The following is a 21,515-nucleotide window of genomic DNA, read 5'->3' as shown; positions in this document are numbered from 1 at the left end:
CTTGATATATATATATATATACTTTTTTTCTATCCTTTGAGTTTTAGTTTGTGCCTTTAAGACTAAGTTGTGTCTTGTAGGCAGCATATAGATGGATCGTGCTTTTTTATCCCTTCTGCCACTCTCTGTCTCTTTATTGGTGCATTTAGTCCACTTACATTCAGCATAATTATTGATAGGTATGAGTTCAGTGCTGCCATTTTGATGTCTTGTGTGTGTGTGTGTGTTTGACAGTTCATTTTTCCACTTTGTTTTCTGTGCTGAGTCATTTCTCTTTATGTAATTTCTTTTCATCTTTTTCATTGTCTTTGATTTTATAGTTGCCGAGCCTATGTTTTTCTTTTTTTTTTTTTTTGATGTGTAGGATTGTTAGCTTCCTTTGTGTTTACCTTCATACTTACCCTTATTTTTGTAAGTTTAAACCAATCACTTATTTCTTGATATCGCTTTGATTTCCTCTCCATATGAAAGATCTATGACTACATTTTTTAGTTCCTCTGTTTTGTTTTAATGTTGTCATTTTTTACATAATGATGTCTCTGTTTCCCTATTTTGGGTGTTTTAGCTTTGATTTATTCTTGTGGTTTCCCTATCTGGGTTGACAGCTGGTTGCTCTGTCCTGTGTCCTAGTCTTGGGCTGTTATCTGATGGTATTGATTTTCTAAACAGAGAACTCTCTTTAGCATTTCCTGTAATTTTGGTTTGGTTGTTGCAAATTCTCTGAACTTCTGTTTATCTGGAAATGTCTTAATTTCACTATCATATTTGAGAGACAGTTTTGCTGGATATGTAATTCTTGGCTGTCAATTTTTTTTCCTGCAAGGCTTTATATGTTATCCTATTTCTTTCTGGCCTGCGTGGTTTATGCTGAGTAGTCCAAGCCTAGTCTTATTGACTCTCCTTTGTATGCAAGTTTTTGTTTAGCCTTAGCTGCTCTTAAAATTCTCTCTTTATCTTTGATTGCGGAAAGTTTGATTATATGTCTTGGTGACTTTCTTTTGGGATCTACCTTGCGTGGGATTCTATGAGCATCTTGGATAGATATCTTCTCATCTTTCACAGTATCAGGGATATTTTAGGCCAACAAATCTTCAATAATTCTCTCTGTATTTTCTGTTATACCCCCCTGTTCTGATACTCTAATCATTCCTAGGTTTCTCCTCTTGATAAAGTCCCTCATAATTCTTAGGGTTTCTTCTTTTTTTTTTAATTATTTTACCTGATTTTTCCTTAAATATGTTGGTGTCAAGTGCTTTGTCTTCAGTCTCACTAATTTTGACTTCCATTGCCTCAATTCTGCTCCTATGAGTTTCTATTGGTTGTCTAATTCTGAAATTTTATTGTTAGTCTTCTGGATTTCTGTTTGCTGTCTCTCTATGGATTCTTGCAGCCCATTAAATTTGTCGTTATGCTCTTCTCTAATCTTCTTAAGTTCCTCTATTGCTTTGTCTGTGTGTTCCTCGTCTTGCTCTGCTTTTTCCCTGATCTCATTCCTGATCACTTGAAGAACTCTGTATATTAATCCTTTGTATTCTCCCTGTGGTAATTCTGGGAAGTTCTCTTCATCCTGAAGATTTCTTGATTCTTTTTGGGGGGAGGTTGTTGAAGCCCTCATGGTCTGCCTCTTTATTTGATTTGATATTAACTGTCATCTCTGAGCCATCAATAGGTTATTGTATTTATTTATTTTATGCTTGCTTGCTGTGTTCTAGCTTCTTGTTTTGTTTTTGATATGCCCAAATAAGATGTTCATGTGAGCTAGTTTGATTACTGGTCCCTATGAACTTCTAATATCTTGTTGCCAGGTGGTTAGAGCTGCTACTAGGTATGTCAGCCCAGGAGTCCATTTACTTTTCTTGCATAGATTCAGCTCAGGTGTCCAGGTAGTCAGTTACCAAGTGTGTGGTGCAGGCTCTCACCTGCAGTTCTAGACAGGCAGGGGTGATTGGTGTAGGCACAGGTATCTGGCTGCAGTAGGGGGTCAAATGCTGAGCAAGGCAGGGGGTGACATCCACCCCTGAGTGTCTGTGAGGAAAGCATATCCCTATTCCCTAGAGCACATAGGTGGGTTGGTTTTGCAGCTGAACTATGGGCACCCAATGCTGTTGGCTGTAAGGACTGGGAGGCACCACTTATTCTTGGACCCCTGTCATGGGTGGCTAGGTGGCATGGGTGGAGCCACCAGTCTTTAGGCCCCTGATATGGGAAGGTAGGAACCCTGCTTAATAGGCAGAGCAGTGTCAAATGTCATCAACCTACCTCTCCACCATGTAGCTGAAACAGTTGAAGTTAGACTTTAGACATAAACCTTGTTGTACTGTGCTAATGAGGGCCTGTGCTATTGTAACGTGCCCACACAGGTCTATGCACAGGTGAAAGACATTTAAAGTCTGCGGACCTCTTCTGCATATGTCTAGACAAAGGAACTGTTTCTGCCCTGAGTTCCTGACTTAGAGGATCTGGCAGATTATTTTTTCTCTGTTTGTTAATTTGTTCCCTCTTCAAGACAGGGAAAATGGCTCAGGGCCTGTGACGGATCCTACTTCCAGCCCAGGGGACACAGCAATCTCTGAAGCCAGCTCTCACCCAGTGCAGAGCAGGAAGGGGGCAGGTAAGTGGGAGATAGATTTTTCCCAATGGTTTGTTTTTTGACCTGCATGGTAGTTTAGATACATGTACTTATCTTTTGCCAATTGAGTTCCACTTTTCGCTGATTCTGGAGGCATGAGTAAACTGTCACCAGTTAGTCTCTCCTGATGTGGAAAACACTTCCTGAACACCATAGCTTGCCTCACCACTGGCTCCAGCCAATCTTGGCCTGCAGGTTGCCGGTTCCCACTGGGTCAGTTCTCGGCAACTCCTCACTGCTTCTGAACCATCTCTCCCTACCTTTGCCACTAAGTCTGATCCTTCAACTTTGCCTTTGATGTTCAGGGGTCCTAGATTGTCATATATCATTGATTCATTTTTGGGGGGGGTCTTTTTTGTAAGAAGGACCACAGGAAGCATCTGACTACTCTGCCATCTTGGACCTGCCCAAACTCTTTGCTTTTACCATTAGAAAGCTCAGAGATTTTTTTCTCTTTGATATTTCTTGGTGTCAAACATGTAGGATTTGAAGGTGCATTATCTTCAGCAGCCCCAGAGGCCCTGGGGATTCGGGCTAGGGTACCAGCTGAGCCATCTTACGTCCTCTATTTCCACAGACCTCTGGGGAGTCAACCAAGGTAAATAATCTCAGATTTGAGTTCTTTCTTCACTAAGAGCTCTTTGAGAGTTTTATTCTGATAATCTATTCCTTTTTATTTCCCTGCAGGACACTGCCTCTAAATTCACTAAACAGAGTAAAGAATTACAAAGTTTCAGATTTCAGCTCCTACCCCCCACCTGCTCCATTGCCAGCTGCTACTGCTTTGTGTCCTTCTCTGCCCTCCTACTGCTTTGATAACATTCTATCTGGACTCTTTCTTTCCAAAAGTATCTGCTAGCAAACATTTGCCTGAAATGCCTTTTGAGGTCTATCCTAGTGACGCTGAGGACCCTCTCAACATTACTTTTGCATCTTCAACACGTGCAGAATTGTGTAGTAGTGTAAAGGATGTTCTCAAGCTGTAAGAGGACTCCTATAAATTTGCTGAAGAATTTAAGATCTTTGTTGAAGCTTACCAGCTTGGACTCCCTAATTTATATCAACTAACCCATATGAAGGAAACCTTGGTGACGTAGTGGTTAAGTGCTACGGCTGCTAACCAGAGTCGGCAGTTCGAATCCACCAGGTGCTCCTTGGAAACCCTACGGGGCAGTTTTACTCTGTCCTATAGGGTCACTATGAGTCAGAATTGACTCAATGGCAATGGGTTTTAATCCATATGTTAATTAGGTAGACAGCAGTCCTGCTAATTTGAGAAGGAAAGATATCATCTGAGCCATAAAGAAACAAGAAATGGAAGACTTATAGGACTAGGAAAATTTAGACTCCCATATAACAGCTTTCTGAGTCCTCAACCCTGAGAACATCCAATGCAAAGTAAGAGAAATAAATAAAAAGTCCTTCAAGACAGGCTTGTATTGAGCAGCTTTGAAGAGATCTTAAAGGCTTCCCCTAGAATGTGTTGATAATTGTCCCTTCCAAGTTAATCAAGTAGCAACATAGTTGCAGTTGCTGTAGTAAAAAGAAATAAGAAGACTAAAAAAGGTGAGACTGCCATCATGTTACCACATAACTGGTCTAGACCCATGCTACTTGCACTTGAAATAATAGAGGCATAACTCCACAAATGACTGAGGGCTCTGCCAACATTACCCAAATCTTCTGACTTTCAGAAATAATAGCAACATAGTAAATTAAGGGAAACAACCTTGCAGACAAGACAGCTAAACAAGCTGCTTCTCAAATTACCCTTGCCCTTATAATGAATAAAAAAAGAAATCTCACAAGTTCGTTTATTAATGACTCTAATTTTCATGAATTAACTTTAGAAAGACATTTAAAACATCCTTGATAAATGCTTTTTTTTTTTTTTTTTTTTGATAAATTAGCCTGAATGTCATCCCCTCCACCCCTCCTAGGACGTTTTTTTAGAGTTCATATTCAAAACACTATAAGTTGACTATACTAGAAGTAATTTAGAATTTCATTAATTGCTTTAATAAAATGAGTTTCAATCTGCTGTCTTTCTCCTTCCATCTTAGAAAAATGAGTTCCCATTTGCATTGTCTTTTCTTTCCTCTGAGAAAAAAATTTTTTTTTAATACTCAAGTTTTAGTCAAAGAATCTGAATAAAATTCCTCCTAGACTCTGGCAAATTAATTAGTTTATCTACGACCTGTTTTTCTAAATCAATTTCATCCAAGGATTACTAGATACTTTGTAAGAAACTGGGTTATTTGTATTATTTTTTTTTAATATTATATAAGCCAAGTTTTGAGCTGTCCTCACAGACCAATACATTTATATAATTTTTCTGTTTCAGAATATTATGTCTGAATTTCTGTATTGGGTTGAAGGCCATGGCTAGAGTTTTTCCAAGGGCTATCTAAAATCTCAGGTCTTTTCTCTTCCAAGAAAAACTGCCTCTTGTGCCTAGGCTTATAATAACCATTCTGAGAATTTTTGATATAAATCATTCTATTTGAAAAGTACACCAAAAAATAGATTATTTATTTTGATTAGTATAATAAGGCCTTAAAAAGCTACACATTATTCTAAATTGCTTCTCCAAAGGATCCCATAAAGCATGCAAAAGGGAGAGTTATGAAAATATAATAATTTCCTACCTTTGGATGGTTTTATTAAATTAAATTATAATATTCCTTTAAAGAATGTACTCTGGTTAATTTAATATTAAATAAGCACTTACATAAATTAGAAAGTTCTAATAGTCCCAGAAATTAATAAAAATGAATTTGTTCTGAGAAAAGATTTTATATTTTTCAGTATGTCAACTTAAAAACAGCTTCTAAGATCTTTTTAAGCAACTTAGGTTGCATTGAGTATATGGAATATATTCTAAAGTTTAAAGAGAGTAATTGTTATCCTAACATGAAAGAGAGTAGTTGCTCCCAAGATGAAAAAGAAGAAAAATTTTTATGAACATGGAAAGTTATAGAAAGTTAGAAGATTAAGTAGCAGATTACATAAGATTTGAAGAGTTTATTTACAGAATTGTTAAAATTTAGTTTTCTATCTGTTAAAATGAAAAAGTGTTGTTTTTTTTTTTTTTTTTTGATTACTGGGGGTTGTTCTTAATGAAAGGTTGTAAAATGACAGAAAGCTAAACTTATTACCAAGAAAATAGCAAAGAAAGACAGAAGAGCCAGGGGATCCCTCCTAGCAGAATAGAAGTCTTTGGAACGTTATTAAAAAATAAGATGAATAAAGTAGATATTTTGGGGGTTCTATTTATGTAAAAGGCTATAATGTGATGGAAAAACAGACTTTTATTATGCTGAAATTGTTGCTGAAATTGTAGTAGAACTAATGTTAGACTGGGAAGATATAAAAGTTGATAGATTAAGATAAAAGTTTCATTTAAAAATTAGAATATTTAAATACTTTATTCCCAATAAAATAATTAGGTTTATTTAATGTTGTAAATTGCATAAGAAATGTTAGCAAATCAGAAGATATACTTAATTTTAAGTTAAACTTAAGTTGAATATTATTAATAAATTTCTCAGAAATTGTATAAGTTCCTAGACATTTGTCAATATTCTTTCTATCTCTAATATCCTTTAATGCTACTTTGCCTAATATTAAATATTCTTAACAGATCCAGACTATTTACCCCATGTGTCTGTCAGTTTGACATACTGTGAGGGCTTTTGCGATGCTGTGCTACTGGAAGCTATGCCACCAGTATTAAAAAATCAACAGTATCACCCGTGGTGGACAGGTTTCAGCTGAGCTTCCAGACTAAGACAGACTAGAAAGAAGAACCAGGCAGTCTTCTTCCAAAAAGAATTAGCAAATGAAAACCTTATGAATAACAGCAGAACATTGATATAGTGCCGAAGGATGAGCCACTCAGTTCGAAAGGCATGCAAAAGATGGCTGGGGGAGAGCTGCCTCCTCAAAGCGGAGTCAACTTTAATGACATGGATGGAGTCAAGCTTTTGGGACCTTCATTTGTTGATGTGGCATGACTCAAAATGAGAAAAACAGCTGCAAACATCCATTAATAATAAGAAAGTGGAATGTACAAAGTATGAATCTAGGAAAATTAGAAATCATCAAAACTGAAATGTAACACATAAACATTAATATCCTAGGCATTAATCAGCAGAAATGGACAGGTATTGACCATTTTGATTTGAACAATCATATGGTCTACTATGCTGGGAATGACAACTTGAAGAGGAATAGCATTGCATTCGTCATCAAAAAGAACATTTCAAGATCTATCTGAAAGTACAATGTTGTCAGTGACAGGATAATATTCATACAACTACAAGGATGATTAGTTAATATGGCTATTATTCAAATTTGTGCACCAACCACTAAGGCCAAAGCTGAAGAAACTGAAGATTTTTACCAACTTCTGCAGTCTGAAATTGATCAAACATGCAATTGGGTTGCATTGATTATTACAGGCGATTGGAATACTAAAATTGGAAACAAAGAAGAAGGATCAATACTTGGAAAATAGGTCTTTAGTGACAGATATGCTGCCAAAGATCATATGATAGAATTTTGAAAGACCAAGGACTTCTCCATTGCCAATATTTTTTTTTCAACAACATAAATGGTGACTATACACATAGATGTCACCAGATGGAATACACAGGAATCAAATTGACTACATCTGTGGAAAGAGACAATGGAAAAGCTCAATATCATCAGTCAGAATAAGGCCAAGGACCAACTGTGGAACAGAGCATCAATTGCTCATGTGCAAGTTCAAGTTGAAGCTGAAGAAAATTAGAACAAGTTCATGAGAGCCAACGTATGACCTTGAGTACATTCCACCTGAATTTAGAGACCATTTCAAGAACAGAATTGATGCATTGAGCACTAATGACCAAAGACTAGATGAGTTGTGGAATGGCATCAAGGACACTATACAAGAAGCAGACAAGAGGTCATTAAAAAGACAGAAATGAAAGAAAAGACCAAAATAGATGTCAGAAGAGACTCTGAAACTTTCTCATGTATGTTGAGTAGCTAAAGGACACAGAAGAAATGATGAAGTAAAAGAGCTGAACCGAAGATTTCAAAGGACAGTTCGAGAAGGCAAAGTAAATGTCTTACAGTGATGTATGCAAAGATCTGGTGTTAGAATACCAAAAGGAAAGGACACACTCAGCATTTTTGAAGCTGAAAGAAGTGAAAAAAAGATTCAAGCCTCGAGGTGAAATACTGAAGGATTCTACGGGAAAAATATTAAATAAAACAGGAAGCATCAAAAGAAGATAGAAGGAATACACAGAGTCACATACCAAAAAAAATTGGTAGACATTCAATCATTTCAGGAGGTAGCATATGATCAGGAACTAATGGTACTGAAGGAAGAGGTCCAAGTTGCACTGAAGATATTGGTAAAAAAAACAAGGCACCAGGAATTGATGGAATACCAACTGACATATTTCAACAAATGGATGCAATTCTAGATATGCTCACTCGTCTACGCCAAGAGATTTGGAAGAAAACTACCTGGCCAACTGACTGGAAGAGGTCCATATTCATGCACATTCCAAAGAAAGGTGATCCAACTAAATAGGGAAATTATCAAACTATATCGTTAATATCACAAACAAGTAAAATTTTGCTGAGGATCATTCCAAAGTGGTTGCAGCAGTACATGGATAAGAAACTACCAGAATTTCAAGCTGGATACAGAATAGGACATCGAATGAGGGATATCATTGCTGATGTCAGATGGATGCTGGCTGAAAGCAGAGAATACCAGAAAGATGTTTACCTGTGTTTTATTGACTATGCAAAGGCATTCGACTGCGTCGATTGTAACAAATTATGGACAACATTACAAAGGATGGGAATTCCAGAAAACTTAATTGTGCTCATGAGGAACCTGTACATAGACCTGGAGGCAGTTGTTTGAGCAGAACAAGGGGATACTGTGTGGTTTAAATTCTGGAAAGGTGTGCATCAGGGTTATATCCTTTCACCATACCTATTCAATCTGCATGCTGAGCAATTAATCAGAGAAGCTAGACTATATGAAGAAGAACATGGCATCACAATTGGGGGAAGACTCATTAACAACCTGCAATATTCAGATGAGACAACCTTGGTTGCTAAAAGTGAAGAGGATTTGAAGCACTTACTGATGAAGATCAAAGACTACAGCCTTCAATATGGATTACACCTCAATATAAAGAAAACAAAAGTCCTCACAACTTGACCAATAAGGAACACCATTATAAATGGAGAAAAGATTGAAGTTGTCAGGGATTTCATTTTATTTGGATCCACAATCAGCACCCAAGGAAGCAGCAGTCAAGAAATCAAATGGTGCATTGCATTAGGCAAATCTGGTGCAAAAGACCTCTTCAAAGTGTTAAAAAGCAAAGATGTCACCTTGACCTAAGCCATGGTGTTTTCAATTGCCTCATATGAATGCAATAGCTGGACAATGAATAAGGAAGACTGAAGAAAAATTGACACCTTTGAATTATGGTGTTGGCGAAGAATACTGAATGTATCATGAACTTCCAAAAAATGAACAAATCTGTTTTGGAAGAAGTACAGCCAGAGTGCTCCTTAGAAGCAATATTGACGAGGCTATGTCTCACATACTTTGGACATGCTATCAGGAGGGATCAATCCCTGGGGGAGGACATCACGCTTGGTAGAGTAGAGGGCCAGTGCAAAAGAGGAAGACCCTCAACGAGATGGACTGACACAGTGGCTGCAACAATGGGCTCAAGTATAACAATGATCAAGGGTAGCGCAGGACTGGACAGTGTTTCATTCTGTTGTACATAGCGTTGCTATGAGTCAGAACTGACTCGATGGTAAGTAGCAACTAACAACAATCCTGATTAGTATTATTTCTTAAGATTAATATGTGTTACATCTAAAACTCTTTAAATTTTTTTGAATTGACTTTATTTAACTTTACATTTGTTAAGTAGTTAATTCCCATCAGGTTTTCACTTTTAAGACTTATTATTATTATAAGTTAACCATAGCCATTTTTGAATTTTTCATCTGCAAATAAATTTTACTTTTCTGATTCACTGAAAACACTTGACCAAAATATTTCAACAAAAATAGACTATATTGGACCACACTTAAAAACCACACTTAGTTCTTCCAACCAATTTCTGTGCAACAAAATTAGGAGTTAAACCTTGGATCTATTTATCCCAACTTAAGAGGGCTAAGGCACCTCCCTAGACTTTTCAACCCTCCACTAACCTAAAAATGGCATTTAAACACCCTCCTGGCTAGAAGCAGATGGCTGCAGAGTAGACAGCTAATACCAAGTTCAAGGAACAAGGCCTCATGCAAGTTACTGAAATTTGTGGACTTTGCTTAGTGGTTTTAAATATTCTTATATGAATAGCCTTACTATAGACCTGTGGTCTTATTTCTTAAAAATCATCTTTAATTTGAAATCTCATTTAACTCTTTTTTACTGTTTAACTGCTAATACCTCACGTTACACTTGAGTAAGTGCTAAAACAGAAATAGATATATCATAAAATTTGCCCAAAAAAAAAAAAAAGCTCCTTTGCTTTATTCAATACGTACCTACTATGCCTAATATTCCTTTCCTCGATATTTTTAACTGGTTACTTGATAATATTGGCTCTTAGTTGCATTCTTTCTTCCAGACTAGATTGATTATCTCAGTTATTACAATAATTATTTTTGGACTAATCCAATATTATATGAATTGTTTCTCTAACATTTGTAAGCAAGCCATTGTTTGCCCAACAATGCATACAGTTATGTATATTAAAAAAAATTGTAAAGAACCCCAATTTGACACCTTTAGTTAGTCTTTTAGAAATGCAAAGTTATTCTTCCAAATATGGCCTTGTTCTACACATGCCCCCAACCAGGGGATCAAAGAAACAGAGTGTCTAAGCTATGGTATTATGTCTCAGTCATCTAGCACTACTATAACAGAAATACCACAAGTGGATGACTTTATCAAACAGAAGGTTATTCTTTCACAGTCTAGGAGGCTAGAAGTCCGAATTCAGGATGCCAGCTCCAGGGGAAGTCTTTCTCTCTCTGTCATCTCTGGAGAAAGGTCCTTGTTATAATTCTTCCTCTAGACTATGAGCTTCTCAGCACAGGCAACTTGGGTCCAAAGGATGGGCTCTGCTCCTGGTTCTGCTTTCTTGGTGGCATGAGTTCCCCTTGTCTCTCTGCTTGCTTTTCTTTATTATATCTCAAAAGAGATTGGCTCAAGACACAACCCAATCTTGTAGATTGAGTCCTGCCTCATTAACATAACTGCCACTAATCCTAGCTCATCGACATCACAGAGATAGGATTTACAAAACAGAGGAAAATCACATCAGATGAAAAATGGTAGAAAACCACACAATACTGGGAATCAAGGCCTAGCCAAGTTGACAGATATTTTGGGGGGGCGGGACACAATTCAATCCATGACACATGGCAAAGAAGTTAATACCCAATTCCAGGAAAACGAAAACAAGGTCTGAAACTTAATAAAATAACCTAAAAGTCCATGTAGAAGAAAGCATTCTTCTAATGGTGATCATGGAATCTCTACGGAGATTCATGAGCAGAAGGGAGAAATGTGTAAGAGCGAGCCTAAGGTGGCTGACACAGGTCTGAATCAAATTCCCCTTTGCATTATTTCCCTGCTTCTGCTTTCAGAATATGTGCACCCCTCCCCTTTTTTGGGTGAACAACAATGTCGTTATGTTTGCTTAAGTTTATGATAAAAATGTTCTAGGAAGAGCATAACAAAAATCTGTTCTCAGGGGGAAATGTTTATGCAGAATGTTATTGGAAGAACGCTTACACAAGTTGCCCCCAGAAAGTCTGTGATGGAAAATGTTACCAAACCCAGGAAGGTGACTCCTTGTCCGGCACACTCAGGCTGGCCAATTATTTGGGCACCGGTCTTTGAGAAAGTAATTTTATTGCAATGCACAGAGCAAGGAGCTGGGAGAAAGTTCCTCAGATCCAACTCCCTGGGCTATGGGGAAGCAGGGCTTATATGTGATTTGGGCAGCAAGATGGTGTCCACAAAGGTATACCAGGGAGGGAAAATTCTAGAAGGTGGCCAGGAGACAGGAGGTGACGTGGTTCTTGTCAGATCTCTCACATTGGAATAGGGTCCAGTTGATGGTTTTTCTTCCGATTCATTCCACCTGTTGCTGAGTCCATTGTTGAGGTCAATTAGCGGTCACAGCTGGCCCTTCTGCTCATGCAGGGTGGGCCAAATGTGGCTTGAGCTAGTTTAAGGACTAATGGAAATTTATTGGCATTTGTAGGGTCAGGTTACAAAAATACATTAAGTGACATTATGAAAATCTTATTGGTGACTCATATGTAACACCCTAGCCCTCATATATAAAAATCCCTTTCTCCTTTCAGACTTCAGAACATTTTGTTCTCAGAAGTGAATGCTGCCTAATTTGTGAATTGTACTTCTCAATAAAACTATTTTTACCCTTAGCAGCTTAGAGATTTTTTACTTTTTTTTATTTTCCTTGACAGGCGAAAAAAAAAAAAAAAAAACATTGTATCGCTCAAATGGCCAGGAATCTTTTCCACTACGTCAGTGATTCTTCGAAGAGTAGCAGTGGGATCTTGTAAAAATTTCTTGGGGCTGGATTTTTCAGATTATGCATATTTCCCCAATCCAGATTCTCTGATATGTGTTCTATACCCCCATTTCCTCCTCCTTGCCCTACCCGCCACGTATTGAACGATTTCCTTTAGAATAACTGCAGAAAACGAGATGATCATAAGGGAATGTCTTGTACATGGGAACAGTTCAGATCCAAAAGTACTGAGAATTGTTGTAAAGTGTAGCTTCATGTTCTCTTTACATACATATTTAAGAGCCAGCCTGATATGGGTTAGTGCACTACGGAAACAAGGCAAAATTGAAACCACACTGACTCCCTGCTTCCCCATATTCATGTACTCATTAGGAACCCCTTTTAAGAGCACAGAAGAACATCACCGATACTTTATATGCCTTCACTTTTCTTTATGCATCTGAAGAATGTCAGTTTATGAGAAAATCCCTGCCAAAAAACCCATTGGCATGTGGGCATAAGTCATCATCCTAAGAAAGATTTGGATGCATGTGAGGCTCTATACAACACAGAGTTTATCGTTTGATTTTTCTTTAGACTCTTCACAGGCTGAATCCTATGTGCTATGTCAGGGTTTGTAGTGGTAAAGATTCCTTCTAAGTAGGAGAAAGGACATAAAGAATGTCTTTACTAAAAGATTTAAAATATTTTGGAGCATTTATATGCAGAAAATAGCCTATCATTTACATGGGAGAATGGCATTCTTCCCATTTCTGCACTGAACATGAAATGATTGAGGAATATTGAGGAACCCAGAAAGGATGCATCATTTGGGTATGAAATAGCATACTGAGCAGATGTGACAATGAATCTCAACAGACACACCAGAACCCATAGGCAGATGCTGTCTTGTAGAAGTGATTCATCGCTGGGTACAAGAAAAAGCACTAGTGTATTTATCACTGGCAGGTGGAGGAGGAAAAGTATAGAGAACATGGGAAATGCAATCAACTGTTGACAAGGCTTGTTCATGACCATATCTGAAATACCCCTGAGAACTTTCAGGAAAATTTAAATATGAGGGCAATTAACAAGAGGTGTAGAAGTTCTGCACTAGCAGGTTGTTGTGTAACAACCCAGTGCGGCACATGAACCCAAGGTCAGCTGCCTCTCCAAGAGACCAAAGAAAGACTCCAGAACCAGCAATCATGACATAGAGTTTAATGCGTGAGCTTATTTATGGGACAGTCAGTCCAGGGTGGTGGCTGGGCCAGTTTAGCGTTCCGCAACTGCCTAGCAGGGGACACACGCTTATGTACCATTCATTCCAGCTGGGGCTAAGGCTCATTTGTTTTTCTCCCAAGTCCTTGGACAGCCAGTTTTCCCAGGGAATTCATGTCCAGGCCCAGATATTTTTCTTCTTGTTGCTAAAGCATTCCTCAGCCTTGGCTACCAGACCGGTCATGCCACTCCTGACCTTGTACTTTAGCTCAAGTCCATCCTGAATTCATCCTCAGCATGCTTTGGGGAAGAGCAAAACTGACTCCATTAGTAGGGGATGCATATAGCTAAATAGCATTACGTTACACTCCACCCCTGCATACACTCCTAATGTCCTTACAATCCTACTGCCCCCCTCTTCCGTGAGAGCCCTCAGACTTGGTATGCAGAGCAGCATAGCAAAACCATACCACATACACAGTATAACACAGGAAAAGACATAGTAATGAGTCCCAATATCACCCAGAAGCCTGTCCACCAGGCAGACGGGAGGGATTGCCGTCAGCTGGTGGTGGGGTCAGTGGTGTAGCAGTGATGTGTTGCTGCTAGTCCTGCAAAGCCAAAGACACATATTTAGAGGCATTAGGTGTATGTATGCAACATTTAGTTTTTCTCATGGCACAGGTGCTGCCCTGGGCAGCAGTTGGTATGTCAAGGGCCATCCTATTCTGATGGACCACCTTCCGTATTTGTTGAGTCTTTCTATCTAGAAGGGTGATAGCCTTCATGGTGTCATTAGGTGCAGCTGTAGTATGTCTGGGGAGCACCTCTACCTGCCACCCCACATCTATAGTAGTGGCCTGGGGCCATGATGTGCACTGGTATTTGTGCCGGGCTGTTATAGTTTTCCAGTTGCTGGAAACACTGGAGAGGGTGGTGTAAATATTAGCTGCTATGTATGGCCAGCTCCAGGTGCAGCACCCCACCCAGTCATAGGGCAGTTACAGCCACCCATACCAGCTGCATGTCCAAACCACCCCTTGGATGACAGGTATGCCCCTGCCCGTAGGCTTTGTTTTTGCTTCCCTAACCAACTATTGGCAACAACTAGCAGGGTTCTAGCACACTGTTGTCAGAGGGTCTAACCCATCACCCTGAGGGGGCGAGAGGTATTAGTCCAGTTCCAATGCTCCCAGCAAAGGGGAACTTGGCCCTTTATAAGGACTTTCTTCCACTTGCAGTAGGACATTATACGGTGCACATGACTGTTTCTCCAACATGCTATACCTCTCTTCTGCCCCTCACCACAACTGGGACCAAAATCCCAGTGTCACTCTCTTGTTGCTTTGCTGTTGCTACAGGCCCCACCCATACCCCTCAGGGTAACAGGCTATACCCAATTGGCACAGCTGACTCTGCATTAACACTCCTAAAGCCTGTATTTGTTTTACAGCAACCTTTGCTTGCTGTAAGGTCTCCTCTTCTTTTGTCTCTCAGTCCCATACTGCTCCTTCTTCACTTTCTCTTTGTCTCTCCTCTTTTATGGGCTCTCTCTTCTTCTCACACCCTCACTTTCTAAAACTCTCCCCGGTCTCACCTTCTGTCTCTCTCTCACCAATCTTTGTCTCTTCCCTTTTCCACTAACCTATATAGGGGCCATAGGATTTGGGCTAAATGGGGTGTGAAGTGGCACCAATACCCAAGGAACCCAACAAATGGCTGTAGTTGCTTCACAGTTTCTGGGCGGGGGTAGGCTTGGACCTTATCCATCACTGCTTCAGGCACTACTAGCATCTTTCCCAACCAAATAACACCCAAATACTTGACCAACAAGCCAGGCCCCTGCGTTTTTCCCTTGTTCACCTCTCAACCCCGCGATTGGAGGTGAATGACTACCTCACCAGCTGCAGTCTGCAAAGAAGCAAACAAGTCAGGGGTCAACATTACATCATCAATATAGTGGAATACAGCCACCTCTGTAGGGGGAGCCCACCGCTTGAGGTTTGCAGCAACCACACCATGGCATTTGGTGGGGCTATGCATGTGCCCTTGTGGGGCATGGTGAAGCTTCACTGTCTAGCCTCCCAACTGAAGGCAAACTGGTCCTGGCTGTCTAGGTGTAGAGGGTTGCTAAAGAAAGTGTTAGCCAAATTGAGAACAAAATAAGAGTCCAAGGCCTCCGCTATTTTTTCCATGGCACTCGAGGTGAGAGTTACTCGGGTATAGCCACCCAGGCTGTCCTAGTCTTGAGGCAGTGACCTCTGTGGGAACCTAGATCTTCTGTCAGGAACAATTGTATACCAAACACACACACACACACACATTTTATAGAATAGACAGTTTGATCAAACATATGGCACAAATAAGAAATTCCCTTGCAGGGAACGCTGCACTGAAACCTCAGACTACTTGCCTGAGATGCATGGTACAGGCTGGGGTTGTCTTGTCCCCTCTCATCAGCCATTTAAGCCTGTCCACTGAAGTGCTCAATTGCCCCTATGGCTTGGGGTGATAAAGAATGTGAAGTGTTAACCCGTGAGGAAGTGGAGCCAAGATGGTGGAATGCACAGATGCTTACAGCGAGCTCTCTTTACAACAAAGACTAAAAAAAAAACAAGTGAAATGAGTATATTTATGACATGTTAGGAGCCCTGAGCATCAAAGGCAAGCTTAGAAAACAAACTGAGGGGCAGGGGGAGGAAGAGAAGGTTCAGAAGCAGAGAGGGGTTACTGGACCTGAATCGTGGGGAGCTCTCAGGCACCATTCCCCAAGCAGCGGTGGCAGGCTGGTACTAGCGCTCGGCCGTAGTTTCCTTGGGAGAAGCAGCTAGCCGCACAGCCTACTCACACTTCCAGAACAAGAGACGAACAGCGCTCTTGGCGAAAGCTAAGTACTTAAGAATATTTTACTATGCCCCCCGCCCCCAAGCTGGCTTCAGCAGCTGAATTCCCTGGGCCTGAGATAGGCCCTGTTGAGTGCCTAGAGCCATCCTCTCAGCCTTGGAAAATGAAAAAAAAAATGCAATTGGGGGAAATGATAATTTGCAAGCTCCACTAATCGAGGAGGCTCAGGACAGAAGTGGCTCCTGTCTAGGCATAAACTGTCCCTGGACTTTGAGTACCTTTCCCCTCTGCATGGACCCATGTGGGCCTATTTCAGGAGAATAGACCCTTGTTGGCAGACTCCAACTGTTTCAGCTATGCAGCAGAGAGTTTGGTGTTTGATGTTTGATGTTTGATGTTTGATGTTTGACATTGCTTTGCCTATTAAACAGGGTCCTCACCTACCCACATCAGGGGCCTAAGGGCTGGTAGCTCCACTCAGGTCACCCAGCCACCCGCGACAGGGTTCTAAGGATAACTGGTACCTCCCAGTCCTTACACCAAAAACATTGGGTTCCCATGGTCTGTCTGCAGAACCCACCCACCTGTATACTCTAGGGATTAGGGACAGCTTTCCACAGAAAAATGCAGGGGATGATTCTCAGCCCCCTGCCTTGTTCAGAGTGTGACCCCTTGCTGCAATTAGATACCGGTACCTACACCAATCACCCCTGCCCCTCTAAGACTGTAGGACAGAACATGTACCACACACTTGATGATCAGCTACCTGGACACCTGAGCTGAATTTATACAAGAAAACTGAATGGACACCTAGACTGATATACATGATAACAGCTCTAGCCATCTGGGGACAGGGCATCAGACCTCCAAAGGTGAAAATAATCAAGCTAGCTCACTCAAGTAACCCATTTGGGCATATCAAAACAAAACAAAGGAAGAAGCTACGGCACAGTAAGCAAACATAAAATAAATTAACATAATAACTTATATGTGGCTCAGAGGCAACAGTCAATATCAAGTCACATAAAGAAATAGACCATGATCATCTCAACAAGCTCTCAAAACAAAGAATCAAGGGATCTTCTAGATGAAACTGTATTCCTGGAATTACCAGAGGCAGAATACAAAAGATTAATATACAGAGCACTGCAAGACATAAGAAAGGAAATGAGGCAATACGCAGAACAAGCCAAGGAACACACAGATAAAGCAATTAAAGAAATTAAAAAGACTATTCAGGAACAAAATGAAAAATTTAATAAGCTGCAAGAATCCATAGAGAGACAGCAATCAGAAATTCAGAGGGTTAAAAATAAATTACAGAATTAGACAACTCAACAGAAAGTCAGAGGAGCAGAACTGAACAAGTGGAAGGCAGAATTTATGAACTTGAAGATAAATCACTTGGCACTAATATATTTGAAGAAAAATCAGAAAAAAATAATTCTAAAAAAGGAAGAAACCTTAAGAATCATGAGGGACTCTATCTAGAGAAATAACCTACTAGCGATTAGAGTACCAGGACAGGGAGGGATAACAGAAAATACAGAGAAAATTGTTGAAGATTTGTTGGCAGAAAACATCCCTGATATCATGAAGATGAGAAGATGCCTATCCAAGATGCTCATCGAACTGCACATAAGGTAGATGTTAAAAGAAAGTCACCAAAACATATTATAATCAAACTTGCAAAAACCAAAGATAAAGACAGAATTTTAAGGGCAGCGAGGGACAAACAAAAAGTCACCTACAATGGAGGACCAATAAGAATAAGCTCAGACGACTTGGCAGAACCATGCAGGCAAGAAGACAATGGGGTGACTTACTGAAAAAAAATTGAAAGAAAAAATTTGCCAGTCAAGAATCATATATCCAGCAAAACTGTCTCTCAAATATGAAGGTGAAATTAGGTCATTTCCAGATAAACAGAAGTTTAGGGAATGCGTAAAAACCAAACCAAAACTACAAGAAATCCTAAAGGGAGTTCCTTGGTTAGAAAATCAATAAAATCAGGTATCAACCTAAGGCTAGAACGCTGGGCAGAGCAATCAGAAGTCAATCCAGACAGGGAAATCCAAACGACAAAGCAAGATAAAACAAAAAAAAAGCTCAAAACAGGGTAACAGTGATGTTACTATGTAAAAGAAGACAACATTAAAACGATAAAGAGGGAGTAAGAAATTGTAGTCATAGATCGTCCATATGGGGAGAAAGATAAGGCAATACAGAGAAATAAAAGTTAGGTTTAAATTGAGAAAAATAGGGGTAAATAATAAGTTAACAACAAAGGAGACAAACTAGCCTATGCATCAAAATAAAATACAAGATAAAAATACAGACTCAGCAGAAACAAAATCTCGACAACAATGACTTTGAAGAAAGGACAATATATAATGATAATCTACTCAGCAGGTAAAATTAAGTGGGAAAAAGAAACTGTCAAAAACAGACCAAAAAAAGACATCAAAACGATAGCACTAAATTCATACGTATCCATAATTATGCTGAATATAAATGGACTAAATGCACCAATAAAGAGACAGAGAGTGGCAGAATGGATTAAAAAAGAAGATCCGTCTATATGGTGCCTACAAGAGACACACCTTAGACTTAGGGACACAAAAAAACTCAAAGGATGAAAAAAAATACATCAAGCAAACAACAATCAAAAAAGAGCAGGAGTGGCAAGATTAATTTCTGAAAAAATAGATTTGAAAATTAAATCCATCATAAAGGATAAGGAAGGCCACTATATAATGATTAAAGGGACAATAAACCAAGAAGATATAACCATATTAGATATTTACACACCCAATGACAGGGCTGCAAGATACATAAAACAAACTCTAACAGCATTGAAAAGTGAGATAGACACTTCCACAATAATAGTAGGAGACTTCAACACACCACTTTTGGTGAAGGACAGGACATCCAGAAAGAAGCTCAATAAAGACAAAGAAGATCTAAATGCCGAATAAACCAACTTGACCTCATAGACATATACAGAACACTCCACCCAACAGTAAGCAAGTATACTTTCTTTTCTAGAGCACATGGAACATTCTCTAGAATAGACCACATATTAGGTCATAAAGCAAGCCTTAGTAGAATCCAAAACATCAAAATATTACAAAGCATCTTCTCTGATCATAAGGCCATAAAAGTAGAAATCAATAACAGAAAAAGCAGGAAAAGAAATCAAACACTTCGAAACTGAACAAAACCCTGCTCGAAAAAAAACTGGATTATAGAAGACATTAATGAGGGAATAAAGAAATTCATAGAATCCAATGAGAATGAAAACACTTCCTATGACAACCCTTGGCACACAGTGAAAGCAGTGTTCAGAGGTCACTTTATATCAATAAATGCACACATCCAAAAAGAAGAAAGGGCCAAAATCAAAGAATTATCCCTACAACTTGAACAAATAGAAAGAGAGCCACAAAAGAAACCCTCAGGCACCAGAAGAAAACAAATAATAAAAATCAGAGCAGAACAAAATGAAATAGAAAAGAGAAAAACAATTGAAAGAATTAAGACCAAAGGCTGGTTCTTTGAAAATATCAACAAAATTTATAAACCATTGGCCAAACTGACAAAAGAAAAACAGGAAAGGAAACAAATACCTCGAATAAGAAATGAGATGGGGGGCAATTTTACAACAGACCCAAATGAAAATAAAAGAATCATATCAGATTACTATGTAAAATTGTACTGTAACAAAGTTGAAAACCTAGAAGCAATGGATGAATTCCTAGAAACACACTACCGACCTAAACTAACACAAACAGAGGTAGAACAACTAAATAGACCCAAATCGAAAGAAGAGATTGAAAAGGTAAGCAAAAATCTCCCAATAAAAAAAAGCCCTGGTCCTGACAGGTTCACTGCAGAGTTCTTCCAAACTTTCAGAGAAGAGTTAACACCACTACTACTAAAGATATTTCAGAGCATAGAAAAGGATGGAATACTACCAAACTCATTCTATGAAGCCACCATATCCCTGATACCAAAACCAGGTAAAGACACCACAAAAAAAGAAAATGACAGACCTATATCCCTCATGAACTTAGATGCAAAAATCCTCAACAAAATTCTAGCCAATAGAATTCAACAACATATCAAAAAAAATAACTCATCATGACCAAGTGGGATTCATACCAGGTATGCAGGGATGGTTCAACATTAGAAAAACAATTAATGTAATCCATCATATAAATAAAACAAAAGACAAGAATCACATGATCTTATCAATTGATGCAGAAAAAGCATTTGACATAGTTCAACACGCATTCATGATAAAACTCTCAGAAAAATAGGAATAGAAGGAAAATTCTTCAACATAATAAAGGGCATTTATACAAAGCCAATAGTCAGCATCATCCTAAATAGAGAGAGCCTGAAAGCATTCCCCTTGAGAACGGGAACCAGACAAGGATGCCCTTTATCACCACTCTTATTCAACATTGTGCTGGAAATCCTAGCCAGAGCAATTAGGCTAGATAAAGAAATAAAGGGCATCCAGATTGGCAAGGAAGAAGTCAGAGTATTTCTATTTGCAGATGACATGATCTTATACACAGAAAACCCTAAGGAGTCCTCCAGAAAACCACTGAAACTAATAGACGAGTTCAGCAGAGTATCGGGATACAAGCTAAACGTACAAAAATCATTTGGATTTCTTTACACCAACAAATAGAACATCGAAGAGGTAATCACCAAATCAATGCCATTTACAGTAGCCCCCAAGAAGATAAAATACTTAGGAATAAATCTTACCAGAGATGTAAAAGACTTATACAAAGAAAACTACAAAACACTTCTGCAAGAAACCAAAAGAGACCAACATAAGTGGAAAAACATAACTTGGTCATGGATAGGAAGACTTAACATGAAAAAATATCTATTCTACCAAAAGCGATCTAAGATTTAATGCAATTCCAATTCAAATTCCAAAGACATTCTTTAATGAGTTGGAGAAACAAATCACCAACTTCATATGGAGGGGAAAGAGGCCCCAGGTAAGTAAAGCATTACCGAAAAAGAAGAACAAAGTGGGAGGCCTTACTCTACCTGATTTTAGAACCTATTATACCGCCACAGTAGTCAAACAGCCTGGTACTGGTACAACAACAGATACATAGACTAATGGAAAAGTATTGAGAATCCAGGTATAAATCCATCCACATACGAGCAGTTGATATTTGACAAAGGCCCCAAAACAG

The sequence above is a fragment of the Loxodonta africana genome, chromosome X (assembly GCF_030014295.1).
Source record: "Loxodonta africana isolate mLoxAfr1 chromosome X, mLoxAfr1.hap2, whole genome shotgun sequence".
NCBI lineage: Eukaryota > Metazoa > Chordata > Mammalia > Proboscidea > Elephantidae > Loxodonta > Loxodonta africana.
The sequence above is the reverse complement of the archived record's forward strand: the minus strand, read 5'-3'. Positions refer to the sequence as shown.